This window comes from Astatotilapia calliptera, chromosome 6 (genome assembly GCF_964374335.1).
Source record: "Astatotilapia calliptera chromosome 6, fAstCal68.1, whole genome shotgun sequence".
In the NCBI taxonomy this organism is placed as follows: Eukaryota; Metazoa; Chordata; class Actinopteri; order Cichliformes; family Cichlidae; genus Astatotilapia; species Astatotilapia calliptera.
Window position 1 is genome coordinate 37656810 of NC_137427.1, and position 15513 is coordinate 37672322.

General features: G+C 47.9%; 1 long non-coding RNA gene across 1 annotated transcript; it reads left to right on the forward strand.

Moving 5' to 3' along the window:
- The first annotated feature begins 1298 nt into the window (after positions 1-1298).
- On the forward strand, positions 1299-2949 carry LOC145429324 (uncharacterized). Its single transcript, XR_013909560.1, has 3 exons — positions 1299-1648; positions 1743-1811; positions 2616-2949. It is a non-coding gene; the product is annotated as an uncharacterized LOC145429324 (long non-coding RNA).
- The last annotated feature ends 12564 nt before the right edge of the window (positions 2950-15513 follow it).

Here is a 15513-nt window from a genome sequence, read left to right on the forward strand (position 1 = left end):
TGGTGTAATGTTGATGGCCTCAGCAAACAACACTGGCCTTGGTAAAATGTCGATGGTATTGGCCAGCACCACAGGCCCTGCTGTAATGTAGATGGCCTCAGCCAGCACCACAGGCCCTTGAGTATTGTGAATGGCATCAGCCAGCAACACAGGCCCTTGGGTAATATGGAGGGCTAGCAGCACAGGCCCTTGTGTAATGTGGATGGTATCAGCCAGCACCAAAGGCCCTGGTGTGGTGATGATGGCCTCACAGGAAGCACTGTCCCTGGTGTAATTTGGATGGCCTCAGCCAACAACATTGGCCCTAGTGTAATGTGGATGGTATTGGCTAGCACCACAGGCCCTGGTGTAATGTGAATGTCCTCAGCCATGACCACAGGCCCTGATGAAATGTAGTTTGCCTCAGCCATGACCACAGGCCCTGGTGAAATGTAAATGTCCTCAGCCAGTAGCACAGGCCCTGTTGTAATGTGGATGGCCTCATCTAACAACTCTGTCGCTGGTGAAATATGGATGGGATTGGTCAGCACCACACACCCTGGTGAAATGTGCATGATATCGGTCAGCAGCAGAGGCCCTGGTGTGGTGAAGATGGCATCACAGGAAGCACTGTCCCTTGTGTAATGTGTATGGCCTTTGCCAAAAACAGTGGCCCTGGTGAAATGTGGATTATATTGTCCAGCACCACAGGCCAATAGCCCCTGGTGTAATGTGAATATCCTCAGCCAGTAGTAAAGACCCTTCTGTTTTGTGGAACGCATCAGCCAGCAACACAATCCCTGGTGAAATGTGGATGGCCTCATCCAGCACCACAGGCCCTGGTTTGGTGATGATTGCCACACAGGAAGAACTGTGCCTGGTGTAATGTGGATGGCCTCATCCAACAGTACAGGCCCTGGTGTGGTGAAGATGGCCTCACAGGAAGCACAGGCCCTGGTGAAATGTAGATGGCCTCAGCCGGCAACATGCGCTCTGGTGAAAGGTAGTCTGCCTCAGCCAGTGGCACAGGGCCTGTTGTGGTGAAGCCAGTAGTAAAGGCCCTTGTGTTTTCTGGAACGCATCAGCCGGCAACACAATCCCTGGTGAAATGTGGATGGTATCATCGAGTAGCACAGGCCCTGGTGTAATGTGGATGGCCTCAGCCAGAAGCACAGGCTCTTGTGTATTGTGGATCGCATCAGCCAGCAAAACAAGCCCTGGTGAAATGTGGTTGGTATCAACGAGTAGCACAGGCCCTGGTGTAATGTCGATGGCCTCAGCAAGCAACACAGGCCCTGGTTTGGTGATGATTGTGTAACCCAGTTCCTAAAATCATCTCAAACAGAAAGAGAAGAAAAATTAAAACATTTAATGTTCATTGTTCTGTTCTTACTGTCCCGGTTAATGAAAGTGAAATGAGATCAAAATAATTATTTAAACATAGAAGGGATGCAGATTATATATGATATGCTCTGGTCAAACAAGGGTTAAGTTTCTCAGAGGGTTGATGAGCTCTGATGAGAGCCTATTGTTTTACTCCACTCCTCACATGTCAGCCAATCGGTGAAGCTCTAGGCAGCTCTTGTCCCTCCTTAGTACCAGCTCCCAAGTTTTCAGTCTCTTGCTTCTACAGCCGAACAGAGCAGACGGACTAAAACTTTTGTTATCGGTAAGCTGGAGAAATTAACCTCTAACGAGTTAAAAGAAATACCATCTAAACTGATATTTTTCACAAATTATGTATTTGCACTTTTGTTGTCAAGGGCAGAGCGAAACCGGAGGGTTTACTGAGCTGTGGCTCCATGTAAATGCTGAGCATCCACTCGACGGCGGTAAGCTAAATGTGGCTAATCAGACACGTGATGTGCGGAGTGTGGGTACAGTTGTTCGATGTCTCTGAAACGCTGTTGTTATGCTAGTTAGATCGTTAACTAAGTCATTAACATGTGAAAAGCTGTAAATGGTTAAAGCAGCTAAAAATAACTTTATGAGAGATAATTGTAATCAGACTTTATCCTGCTTCCTGTTTAAATTTTGATGTCAATCAGTTGTTTTACAATACTCCGTATTGAACACTTGGAGGTAATTTTTAGTGTATTTCCACTTGTACTGGTAGGCCTATGGTACAAGCGGGATTAAGCACGTCTATTTTAATACTCCTATTTGTGGACTGAGTCCTTGTGTTTACGTGTTATTGAAATTGATTATTTGCACTTTGTTCAATTTCTGATAAGCATTTGCATATTATTCCATTTCTTAAAAGGGGTAATATACTTATTTATTTGTGATTAGATATATATGTACAGTGAGTTATTTTGATGGATGTAATTAATGTTTACAATGAAAGTGAATTATATGGTGACTATAATTCCTGCATGTTTGCAACCTTGTAGATAATCTTTAATGTTACTGCAGGTTACAAATAATTGAACCTTGATACTGTGAAATTTTGGATATTGATACTTTAACCTTTGAAACTTGATATTTTAATGTTGTACAACATGACTGAACTGATGATGATTGAATTGATGATAGCTGATCTGAATAGTAGTTACTGCACTGTGACACTACTTTAGTTTAATTTGTGAGAGTTATCCTTAAAGGGCACGTGACATATATTTGGCCATTGTTTATAGGTCAGGTTTTTATATGGGACGAATCCAAAGACCAGGTCAGCGATTCCAGAACCCAGAGTGTTCCAGTGTTCACTGGATGGCGAGCCAACCCAAGATCCTAGGAGACGATATACATGTACACGCACACTCATTTGCACATTGATGGACTACAATCCTCTACTGTACAAGTAGTACGGTAGGACAGACAATCACACACACACTCCTTGTCAGACGAATTCTATGGGCCCCACCGGTACCATTTGGACTTAAAAAAGACTAATTCTTTTACTTGTGCACAATTTTATTTAATTCTAATTTTTTTTGCTACTTTGGGGGAAATTTTTATACTTGACATTCTGTTACAACCTGTTGTAATACTGTGTTGTTTACAAATTTCTTTTACAAGGCTTAACATCACTAAAGTACTTTTAAAGCCACATAACTGTGTTTGTCTGGTTTCTCTGCCATTCGTGTACCAGAGCTCTAAGAGTCGTTCTCAGTCTTCTGACACTAGCCCAAGTTGCTTATTACTTTGGTAATTATCCATCGGTACTTTATGTAACTCCACGTAAGTGCTACAATTGCATCACAGGAAGCACTGGCAGTGGTGTAATGTGGATGGTCTGAGCCAACAACACTGCCCTGTTGAAATGTGGATGGTATTGGCCAGCACCAAAGGCCCTGGTGTGCTGATGATGGCCTTATAGGAAGCACTGTCCCTGATGTAAAGTGTATGGCAGCGTAATGTGTAATGTGGATGGTATTGGCTAGCACCAAAGGCCCTTGTGTGACGTGAATGGCCTCATCCAACAACACTGGCTCTGGTGTAATGTGGATGGTATTGGCCAGCACCACTGGCCCTGGTGTAATGTGAATGTCCTCAGCCAGTAGCACAGGCCCTGGTGTAATGTGGATGGCCTCATCTAACAACTCTGTCGCTGGTGAAATATGGATGGTATTGGTCAGCACCACCACACCCTGGTGAAATGTGCATGATATCGGTCAGCACCACAGGCCCAGGTGTAATGTGGATGGCATCAACGAGCAGCAGAGGCCCTGGTGTGGTGAAGATGACCTCACAGCACTGTCCCTTGTGCTTCCTGAAATGTGGATGGCCTCAGCCAACAACAGTGGCCCTGGTGAAATGTGGATTATATTGGCCAGCACCACAGGCCCTGGTGTAATGTGAATATCCTCAGCCAGTAGTAAAGGCCCTTGTGTTTCGTGGAACGCATCAGCCAGCACAACAATCCCTGGTGAAATGTGGATGGCCTCATCCAGCACCACAGGCCCTGGTGAAATGTAGATGGCCTCAGCCGGCAACATGAGCTCTGGTGAAAGGTAGTCTGCCTCAGCCAGTAGCACAGGCCCTGTTGTGGTGAAGATGGCCTCACAGGAAGCACTGTCCCTGGTGTAATGTGTAGGTCCTCAGCCAACAACACTGTCCCTCTTTAAATGTGGATGGTTTCGGCCTGCACCACAGGCCCTGGTTTAATGTGGATGGCATCAACGAGTAGCACAGGCCCTTGCGTAATGTGGATCACATCAGCCAGCAACACAGGCTCTGGTGAAATGTAGATGACCTCAGACAGCAGCGCAGGCCATGCTTTCGTGAAGTTGGCCTCACAGGGAGCACATGCCGTGGTATAATGTTGATGGCCTCAGCCAGTAGCACAGGCCCTGTTGTAATGTGGATGGCCTCATCTACCAACACTGGCCAAGGTGAAATGTGGATGGTAATGGCAAGCACCACAGACCTTGGTGTAATGTGGATGACCTTAGCCAACACCACTGGCACTGGTGAAATGTGGATGACATCGGCAAGAACCAATGGCCCTGATGTAATGTGGATGGTTTCAGCGAACAACACTGGCCCTGGTGAAATGTCGGTGGTATTGGCCAGCACCACAGGCCATGGTTTAATGTAGATGGCATCAGCCAGTAGCACAGGCCCTTGAGTATTGTGAATGTTATCAGCCAGCAACACCACTGGCACTTGTGAAATGTGGATGGTTTCGTGCAGCAATACAGGCCCTTGGGTAATGTGGATGGCTATCAGCACTGGCCCCTGTGTAATGTGGATGGTATCAGCCAGCACCACAGGCCCTGGTGTGGTGATAATGGCCTCACAGGAAGCGCTGTCCCTGGTGTAATTTGGATGGCCTCATCCAACAACACTGGCCCTGGTGAAATGTGGAAAGGCCTGTGGTGCTGGCCGAAAGCAACCACATTTCGCCAGGGCCTGTGGTGTTGCTGTATGAGGCCATCCACATTACACAAGGGCCTGTGTTACTGGCTGAGGACATTCACATTACACCAGGGCCTGTGGTGCTGGCCAATACCATCCACATTACACCAAGGCCAATGATTTTAGCTGAGGACATTCACATTACACCAGGGCCTGTGGTGCTGGTCAATACCATCCACATTTCACCAGGGCCAGTGTTGTTGGATGAGGCCATCCAAATTACAACAGGGACAGTGGTTCCTGTGAGGCCATCATCACCACACCAGGGCCTGTATTGCTGGCTTAGGCCATCCACATTGCACCAGGGCTAGTGCTCCCTCTGAGGCCAACTTCACGACAGCAGGGCCTGCGCTGCTTTCTGAGGTCATCTACATTTCACCATAGCCTGTGTTGCTGGCTGATGTGATCCACATTACACAAGGGCCTGTGCTACTCGTTGATGCCATCCACATTAAACCAAGGCCTGTGGTGCAGGCCCAAACCATCCACATTTCACCAGGGCTTGTGTTGCTGGCTGATGCGATCCACAATACACAAGGGCCTGTGCTACTGGCTGATGCCATCCCCATTACACCAGGGCCAGTGGTGTTGGCTGAGGACATTCACAATACGCCAGGGCCTGTGGTGTTGGCCAATACAATCCACATTTCACCAGGACCAGTGTTGTTGGATGAGGCCATTCACATTACACCAGGGCCTGTGGTGCTGGCCAATACCATCCGCATTACACCAGGGCCAGTGGTGTTGGCTGAGGACATTCAAATTACACCAGGGCCTGTGGTGCTGGCTAATACCATCCACATTTCACCAGGGCCAGTGTTGTTGGATGAGGCCATCCAAATTACACCAGGGGCAGTGCTTCCTGTGAGGCCATCATCACCACACCAGGGCCTGTGCTGCTGGCTGATACCATCCACATTACACAGGGGCCTGTGCTGCTAGCCTTCCACATTACCCAAGGGCCTGTATTGCTGCACGAAACCATCCACATTTCACAAGTGTCAGTGGTGTTGCTCGCTGATAACATTCACAATACTCAAGGGCCTGTGCTACTGGCTGATGCCATCTACATTAAACCAGGGCCTGTGTTGCTGGCTGATGTGATCCACATTACACAAGGGCCTGTGCTACTCGTTGATGCCATCCACATTAAACCAAGGCCTGTGGTGCAGGCCCAAACCATCCACATTTCACCAGGGCTTGTGTTGCTGGCTGATGCGATCCACATTTCACCAGGGTCAGTGGTGTTGGCTAAGGCCATCCACATTACACCAAGGTCTGTGGTGCTGGCCATTACCGTCCACATTTCACCTGGGCCAATGTTGGTAGATGTGGCCATCCACATTACAACAGGGCCTGTGCTACTGGCTGAGGCCATCCACATTATACCATGGCATGTGCTCCCTGTGAGGCCATCGTCACCACACCAGGGCCTGTATTGCTGGCTTAGACCATCCACATTGCACCAGGGCTAGTGCTCCCTCTGAGGCCAACTTCACGACAGCTGTCTGAGGTCATCTACATTTCACCAGAGCCTGTGTTGCTGGCTGATGTGATCCACATTACACAAGGGCCTGTGCAACTCGTTGATGCCATCCACATTAAACCAGGGCCTGTGGTGCAGGCCCAAACCATCCACATTTCACCAAGGCTTGTGTTGCTGGCTGATGCGATCCACAATACACAAGGGCCTGTGCTACTGGCTGATGCCATCCCCATTACACCAGGGCCAGTGGTGTTGGCTGAGGACATTCACATTACGCCAGGGCCTGTGGTGTTGGCCAATACCATCCACATTTCACCAGGGCCAGTGTTGTTGGCTGAGGAAATACACATTACACCAGGGACAGTGCTTCCTGTGAGGCCATCTTCACCACAACAGGGCCTGTGCTACTGGCTGAGGCAGACTACCTTTCACCAGAGCGCATGTTGCCGGCTGAGGCCATCTACATTTAACCAGGGCCTGGCATCCGTCTGAGGCCATTCACATTACACCAAGGCCTGTGCTTCCTGTGAGGCCATCTTCACCACACCAGGGCCTGTACTGTTGGATGAGGCAATCCACATTACACCAGGTACAGTTCTTCCTGTGTGGCAATCATCACCAAACCAGGGCCTGTGGTGCTGGATGAGGCCATCCACATTTCACCAGGGATTGTGTTGCTGGCTGATGCGTTCCACAAAACACAAGGGCCTTTACTACTGGCTGAGGATATTCACATTACACCAGGGCCTGTGGTGCTGGCCAATATAATCCACATTTCACCAGGGCCACTGTTTTTGGCAAAGGCCATACACATTACACAAGGGACAGTGCTTCCTGTGAGGCCATATTCACCACACCAGGGTCTCTGCTGCTCGTTGATGCCATCCAGATTACACCAGGGCCTGTGCTGCTGACCGATATCATGCACATTTCACCAGGGTGTGTGGTGCTGACCAATCCCATCCATATTTCACCAGCGACAGAGTTGTTAGATGAGGCCATCCACATTACAACAGGGCCTGTGCTACTGGCTGAGGACATTCACATTTCACCAGGGCCTGTGGTCATGGCTGAGGCCAACTACATTTCATCAGGGCCTGTGGTCATGGCTGAGGACATTCACATTACCACACCAGGGCCTGTGGTGCTAGCCAATACCATCCACATTACACAAGGGCCTGTGCTGCTGGCCTTCCATATTACCCAAGGACCTGTGTTGCTGGCTGATGCCATTCACAATACTCAAGGGCCTGTTCTACTGGCTGATGCCATCTACATTACAGCAGGGCCTGTGGTGCTGGCCAATACCATCAACATTTTACCAAGGCCAGTGTTGTTTGCTGAGGCCATCCACATTACACCAGGGACAGTGCTTCCTGTGAGGCCATCTTCACCACACAAGGGCCTGTGCTGGTGGCCTAAGCCATTCAAATTACACCAGGGCTTCTGGTGCTTGCCAACACCATCCACATTTCACCAGGGCCACTGTTGTTGGCTTAGGCCATCAACATTACACCAGAGACTAGGGCTGCTCAATTAATCGAACTTTAATCCCGATTACGATCTGGGCTTTCAACGATCATTAAAAATGACTGAGCCGATTATTAGCCCCTCCCTAATTTATCCGCGACACCTTAAAGGCCGGTCCGTGAAAATATTGTCGGGCATAAACCGGTGGCGCAAAAAAGGTTGGAGACCGCTGATTAAGAGGACCCGAGGGAAGCACGGAAAGCTAAGCAGAAGTTATTTGGAGAGTGACTGCCGTTGGTTGAAAAGAGTTTAAAAAAAAAAACTTCAGTGGTGTTACTATGGAAGCCCGTTTCCGCCACTAAAAAAAAAAAAAAAGGATCCATAACTCAAAATTTCAAGTTATTTTCTCGAAATTTCGAGTTATTTTCTCGAAATTTCGACATATTAACTCAAAATTTTGAGAAAAGCAACTCGAAATTTCGAGTTAGCGCTGCCAATCAGTAATCTACGCGAATGACGTCATTTCCATGTTACCCGGAAGCTGAAGCCCTCAGCTACAAATGCTACAGCTAAGCTACCGGTATTACATCCAGTCGTGAATGCACAGATTGCTGAGTGTTTTCAGCCTGGCTTCACAAATGATGAAATCCCTGTGTTATTAGCTGAATCACATGGTGTTACTATCAGCAAACATACTTTAATTTGTTGGGATCCGTTTTTGAGTGCGCGGTCCTGCGCCATATGCTTCCGGGTAACAAGAAAGCGACCTCATTCACGTATATTTTTGATTGGCAGAGCTAACTCGAAATTTTGAGAAAAGTAACTCGAAATTTCGAGTTATATTTCTCGAAATTTCAAGATAATAACTCGAAATTTCGAGTTATGGATACTAGCTTCTTTTTTTTTTTAGTGGCGGAAACGGGCTTCCATAGGTGTTGCACACTATTTTATATTATTTTTTTAAAGTCATTGTTAACCCTTTAAAGCCGGTCAGAGCAGCACGCTCCGTTTTGCGTAACTATTTTTAAATCCCTGTAGAACCTGAACCGTGTAAGCTAGCGCAATAATTTGTTTTGCATATGAAACCGGAGGAGTTGTACTTACATCTGATGCCATCAGCTTGTCCTCGGTCACGGTTTCGTTCCACATATAGCTTTGCAAAAATTGCATAAAAAGCGCTTGCAGGAACAAAAACATAATATTCCAGAAACACGCTTTGCCGTTCCTATCAGCTGTTCGTAACACTTCCCACAGTGAAATGATGCACCTGCTGTTTTCTTTGCAAATTTGCATCATAGGATTGTTTTTTGTTTTTCCTGCAGTATATAAAAATTGCTGTATCTCCAAAATAAAACTATGAAGACACTCAAAATAAATTTCCTGTGGTGGGAAACTATTTTTTGCAACTTTATTGTATTTAAAGTTTTGAGGGATAAGCCTCTTAAATTTCTCCAAGTAGAAATATATGTAAACAAAACAAAAGCGATTTTCAATTTTTTTGTCGTTTATTGCACTTTTTTGCAATTTATGTAGTTACTATGGACTTAATGCATACATATTATTAAAATATGGGCTATAACAGTTGTATTGATGTATAGCAACTTGAAATGCTCCCACAAATGGCACTACAGCATGTAAAAAAAATAATATAAGCTCTGGTGGACTTGGTTCTATAGTAGGTCTTAAAGGGTTAAATAAATATCGTCAAATAATCGTGATCTCAATTTCAGTGAAAATAATCGTGATTATCATTTTTGCCATAATCGAGCAGCCCTACCAGAGACTGTGATTCCGGCTTCTACCATCCACATTACACCAGGGCCTGTGCTTCCTGTGAGGCCATCTTTATCCCACCAGGGCCTTTGATACTCGTTGATGCCATCCACATTAGGGCCTGTGATGCTGGCCGATATCATGCACATTACACCAGGGCCAGTGGTGTAAGCTAAGACCATCCACATTACACCAGGGTGTGTGGTGCTTTACCAATACCATCCATATTTCACAAGGGCCAGTGTTGTTAGATGAAGCCATCCACATTGCAACACGGCCTGTGCTACTGGCTGAGGCCATCCACATTATACAGGGAGCATGTGCTCCCTGTGCGGCTATCGTCACCACACCAGGGCCTGTATTGCTGGCTTAGGCTATCCACATTGCACCAGGGCTAGTGCTCCCTCTGAGGCCAACTTCACGACAGCAAGGCCTGTTCTGCTGTCTGAGGTCATCTACATTTCACCAGAGCCTGTGTTGCTGGTTGATGTGATCTACATTACACAAGGGCCTGTGCTACTCGTTGATGCCATCCACATTAAACCAGGGCCAGTGGTGTTGGCTGACGACATTCACATTACGCCAGGGCCTGTTGTGTTGGCCAATACCATCCACATTTCACCAGGGCCAGTGTTGTTGGATGAGGCCATTCACATTACACCAGGCCCTGTGGTGGTGGCCAATACCATCCACATTACACCAGGGACAGTGCTTCCCGTGAGGCCATCTTCACAACACCAGGGACTGTGCTGTTGACTGAAACCATCCACATTACATCAGGGCCATTGGTCCTTGCCGATGTCGTCCACATTTCACCAGGGCCAGTGGTGTTGGCTAAGGCCATCCACATTACACCAAGGTCTGTGGTGGTGGCCAATACCATCCACATTACACCAGGGACAGTGCTTCCCGTGAGGCCATCTTCACAACACCAGGGACTGTGCTGTTGACTGAAACCATCCACATTACATCAGGGCCATTGGTCCTTGCCGATGTAATCCACATTTCACCAGGGCCAGTGGTGTTGGCTAAGGCCATCCACATTACACCAAGGTCTGTGGTGCTGGCCATTACCATCCACATTGCACCTGGGCCAGTGTTGGTAGATGAGTCCATCCACATTACAACAGGGCCTGTGCTACATGCTGAGGCCATCCACATTATGCATTTGAATTGGGAACTCGCACGAAACAAAGTATAGGTTTTCATTATGTGAATAACTTGAAAATCTTAGCTCAAACAGCTGCAAAACCTTTTTGCCCTGCATGGGGATATCGAATTCTATAAGATAAATCCATGAATATGTGTGTCTGAGTCGTCTATCAAAAGTTACAGCGATTTATATGAAGTTGTGCAAAAACGCTTTATTTCGCCAAGACAGTGCGTTTCTGACGATTACATGCATTTGAATGGGGAACTCGCACGAAACAAAGTATAGGTTTTCATTATGTGATGTCAGTGGTGTGTGACATTTTTAAATACGATGAAGGAATACAAGACAGTCAAAAGGAGTTTCATAGAGCTACGTGCACGGGTGAGTGATCGGGTGATACTCATAACCGAGGCATTGCAGTCAGATTTATTTATACCAAGAGACAGTTGCATAGCATTTCCTGTTTTTCAAGCTTACTTATCAGCATGTGTGTGTGTTCTGTGTGTGTGTGTGTGTACGTGACAGGATGTAATGGCATGTGATACAAAAATATATGAACATTTTAATACATTTGAAAGCTTTATAACGGAGGTATGTTTTAATAATACACATCTGCAGTTTAAACTTAAAAGTTACTCCTATCATTCCCTGCTGTTGTTCAAATATTTTGCATCTTATCAACTTCTAGTCACTTGCGGGTACATTTTCATTTAGCATAGTTAAATGTTCAACATTATAAATTATTTTTCCTTATTTATATGTCGTCCTCTTCTTCCTCAGAGTCTGTGTCACTTTCATTGTTTTCAAGGAGCATCATAGTCTCTGGTGGGGATGTGACTTGGGGAGTTATGGCTGTTGCGATAAGTCTGTTTATCAGTGCTCTGATACAAGGTATGCAACAGCATCCGCACAAGGTGAGTATGGCTGCGAATACTGCTACGGATACCAGGATTGATGACACCAAACTCCAATATTTCCCAAACATGTCCATCCAGTTGTCCCACGTGGAAGTGTCAACTCCAGAATGCTCCTTCATCTTTTTATTCAGGGTCTTCAGGCCCTCTAGGGCTCTGGTTAAACTTCCATCAGCTGCTGTGTTTTTTGGGATGAAGGTGCAGCATCGCTCTCCAAACATCGAGCAAACTCCATTCTTCTCGCTCAGTAGCATGTCCAGCGCAATTCTGTTCTGGAAAGACATCAGTGATGTAGCTCTCAGTTGCTCAGCTACTGCATGGAGGCCCGATTGTGTCAGGTTTCCTAGGCATTGCACATTGTAATGGACGTAGTTTATGCGGTCCACGTTCTTGTTGATTGTGCACCACCAACATATTGAATTGAAGATTCAAAACCGGCAGCCACTTGGTCCACCAGTTTGTATTCATCTGGTACTCCTCGGGGAATTCCTATGGCGTCGACATAAGTTGGATCTGGTCCAGGTTGTACTGGTGCCGATCTCTTCTTTCGGCCCTCCAGTTTCAGTTGTCCTGCTGTTATGGTGATGTCAGTGGCTGAGAGTTTGATGACTTGGACGGGCAGCAACAGTGACACCAGTCCACACATACCAGTCCAGTTTCCGGGCAGGCGGTCGTACAGTTGTGGGTCCCCGCACCACCACCAGACATCGGCTCTGCTCTCTGGTTTGAATGAGGGGTCCACTTCTGTAATGGTTAGACAGCTTGATGCATTAAGGCTTCCCAGCCTCTCTCCTGGACCTGTCATATTTATGCAGGTGTGGTTTTCGAGTGCGCATGCGCCAACCAGCGTGCAGCCTGTTACAGTCGCTCCTGCTTTTCTCTTAGTTTAGCTCTTTTTTCTTACGTATTCTTTTTTTTTCTGACTTGTATTTTCCTCCGTTGTCTATCTCTTACTCAATCATGTGGATTGAGAGAGTTTTTGTTCTTCTGGTGGCCGTGGAACTGTTACTTTTATCATGGAACGGGACCGCGGCACATCTCCTACACGCACGGACTGTTTACTCCAGAGATCAGCTGATCGCCCTGATGCCGGCCGGCTCGCTGGCCAGGCCCGCAGAAGTGCCCGCAGAAGTACCAGCTGAAATTTGGAGGAAAACACATCGGGGATGCAGAGGTCAAGGACAGAAGAGAAGAAAAAAGGTGACGGTGAGACAGCGGAGGCTCGAAGCGAGGAGGAGGTTTAAACCGTGTCTGCCGTCTATCGTGATGGGAAATGTGCGATCGTTGGCAAGTAAAATCGACGAGCTCTCAGCACTGGTACGGAGTCAGAGGGAATACCGAGAGTGTAGCCTGATGTGTTTCACCGAATCATGGCTGCACCAGGTCATTCCCGATGAGAATGCTTCCGTGGAAGGCTTCCACACTGTTCGGGCGGACAGGGACAGCATCGCTAGCGGTAAGCGTAAAGGAGGTGGGCTTGCTGTTTTAGTTAACAACCGGTGGTGTAACCCTGCCAACATAACAATCAAAGAAAGGACTTGTTGCCCGGACACTGAACTGTGTGCTGTTGGACTCAGGCCGTATTATTTACCCAGGGAATTCTCTCACGTCATCTTGGTGGCTGTTTATGTTCCCCCCTCTGCTAACCCCACAGCTGCATGTGACACTATCCACTCTGCCATAGCTCGGCTACAGACTCAGCACCCGAGTGCCTTTATTGTGATCTCGGGTGACTTCAACCATGTATCACTGGACAATACACTACCAACATTCAAACAATATGTGGACTGTCCCACCAGGGGAGAGAAAACTTTAGACTTACTGTATGCTAACGTCAAGGATGCATACAGCTCCTCCTCCCTCCCCCCACTTGGTAGGTCAGATCATAACCTGATTCACCTCACCCCCCGCTATGTGCCAATTGTGAGGAGGGAACCTGTGACCACCAGGACTGTTAGGAGGTGGTCAGAGGAGGCAATAGCGGAACTACAGGGCTGTTTCGAGGTGACCGACTGGGAAACACTCTGTGAGCCTCACGCCGAGGACATCAATGGGCTTACTGAGTGTATCACAGGCTACATAACTTTCTGCACCGACTCCATTGTTCCAGCTCAGACTGTTCATTGTTACCCAAATAACAAGCCGTGGGTGACTAAGGACATCAAAGCCCTCCTCAACAACAAGAAGAGGGCTTTCAGAGGGGGCAACAAAGAGGAGGTGAGGAAGGTCCAGGTGTTACTAAAGGACAAGATCAGAGAGGCTAAGGACAATTACAGGAGGAAGCTGGAGTGGAAACTCCAGCAGAACAGCATGAGAGAGGTGTGGAGGGGCATGAAGACCATCACTGGATTCAGGCCAACCAACAGCAGGGGAGCTGAGGGAGGTGAGAATAGAGCCGACGAGTTGAATCTGTTTTTCAATAGATTCGACACCACAGTGTCTGCTCCCACCCCCACAACCTCACCTGCAGTCAGCCTGGAATCCAGAGCCACACCACTGTGCCAGCCTCTCTCTTCACATGTTGCCTCCTGTGAGATTCCTGACACCCCTCCCCCACCCATCACCTTCACTCAATACCAGGTTGAGATGCAAATGAGGAGACTTCACTCAGGCAAGTCTGCTGGACCAGACGGAGTGAGTCCCCTTGTCCTCAAGGCCTGTGCCCCCCAGCTGTGTGGAGTCTTTCATAAACTGTTTATGCTGAGTCTGAGTCTGCAGAGGGTCCCGGTGATGTGGAAGACATCATGCCTCGTCCCTGTACCAAAGACGCCTCGTCCCAGTGGCCCCCAGGATTACAGGCCCGTGGCACTGACCTCCCACATCATGAAGACCCTGGAAAGGCTCATCCTGGACCAGCTGCGACCCATAGTAAGACCACATCTGGATCCCCTTCAGTTCGCTTATCAGCCTCGTCTCGGAACAGAGGACGCCATCATCTACCTGCTCAATCGTGTCTACACCCATCTGGACCAGCCGGCGAGCACTGTGAGGGTCATGTTTTTTGACTTTTCCAGTGCTTTCAACACCATCAGGCCGACCCTCCTGGGTGATAAGTTAGCAGCGATGCAGGTGGATGCTTCTCTGGTGTCCTGGATTGTTGATTACCTGACAGGAAGACCACAATATGTACGTCTCCCACAGTGTGTGTCTGACAAGGTGATTAGCAACACAGGGGCACCACAGGGGACTGTCCTCTCCCCCTTCCTCTTCACCCTCTACACCACAGACTTCAGCCACTGCACAGAGACCTGCCATCTTCAGAAGTTTTCTGATGACTCTGCGGTGGTTGGATGCATCAGCAGGGATGATGAGACAGAGTACCGGGCTGTGGTCGACTCCTTTGTCACGTGGTGTGAGCAGAATCATCTGCAGCTCAACGTGGCAAAGACCAAGGAACTGATCGTGGACTTCAGGAAGACCAGGAAACACTTGACCCCTGTTTCAACCCAGGGGGTCAGTGTTGACATTGTGGAGGACTATAAATACCTTGGAGTACACATTGACAATAAACTGGACTGGGCTAAAAACACCACAGCACTTTACAGGAAGGGCCAGAGTCGTCTCTATTTTTTGAGGCGACTGAGGTCCTTCAACATCTGCCAGAAAATGCTGAGGATTTTCTATGAGTCTGTTGTGGCCAGTGCGATCCTCTATGCTGTTGCATGCTGGGGGAGCAGGCTGAGGGTCGCAGATGCCAACAGACTTAATAAACTAATCCGTAAGGCCAGCAATGTTGTGGGGATGGAGCTGGACTCCCTCAAGGTGGTGTCGGAGAGGCGGATGCTGTCCAAGATAAAGACAATGTTGGATAACACCTCCCACCCACTCCATGACATGTTGGTCAGTCACAGGAGCTCGTTCAGTGAGAGACTGAG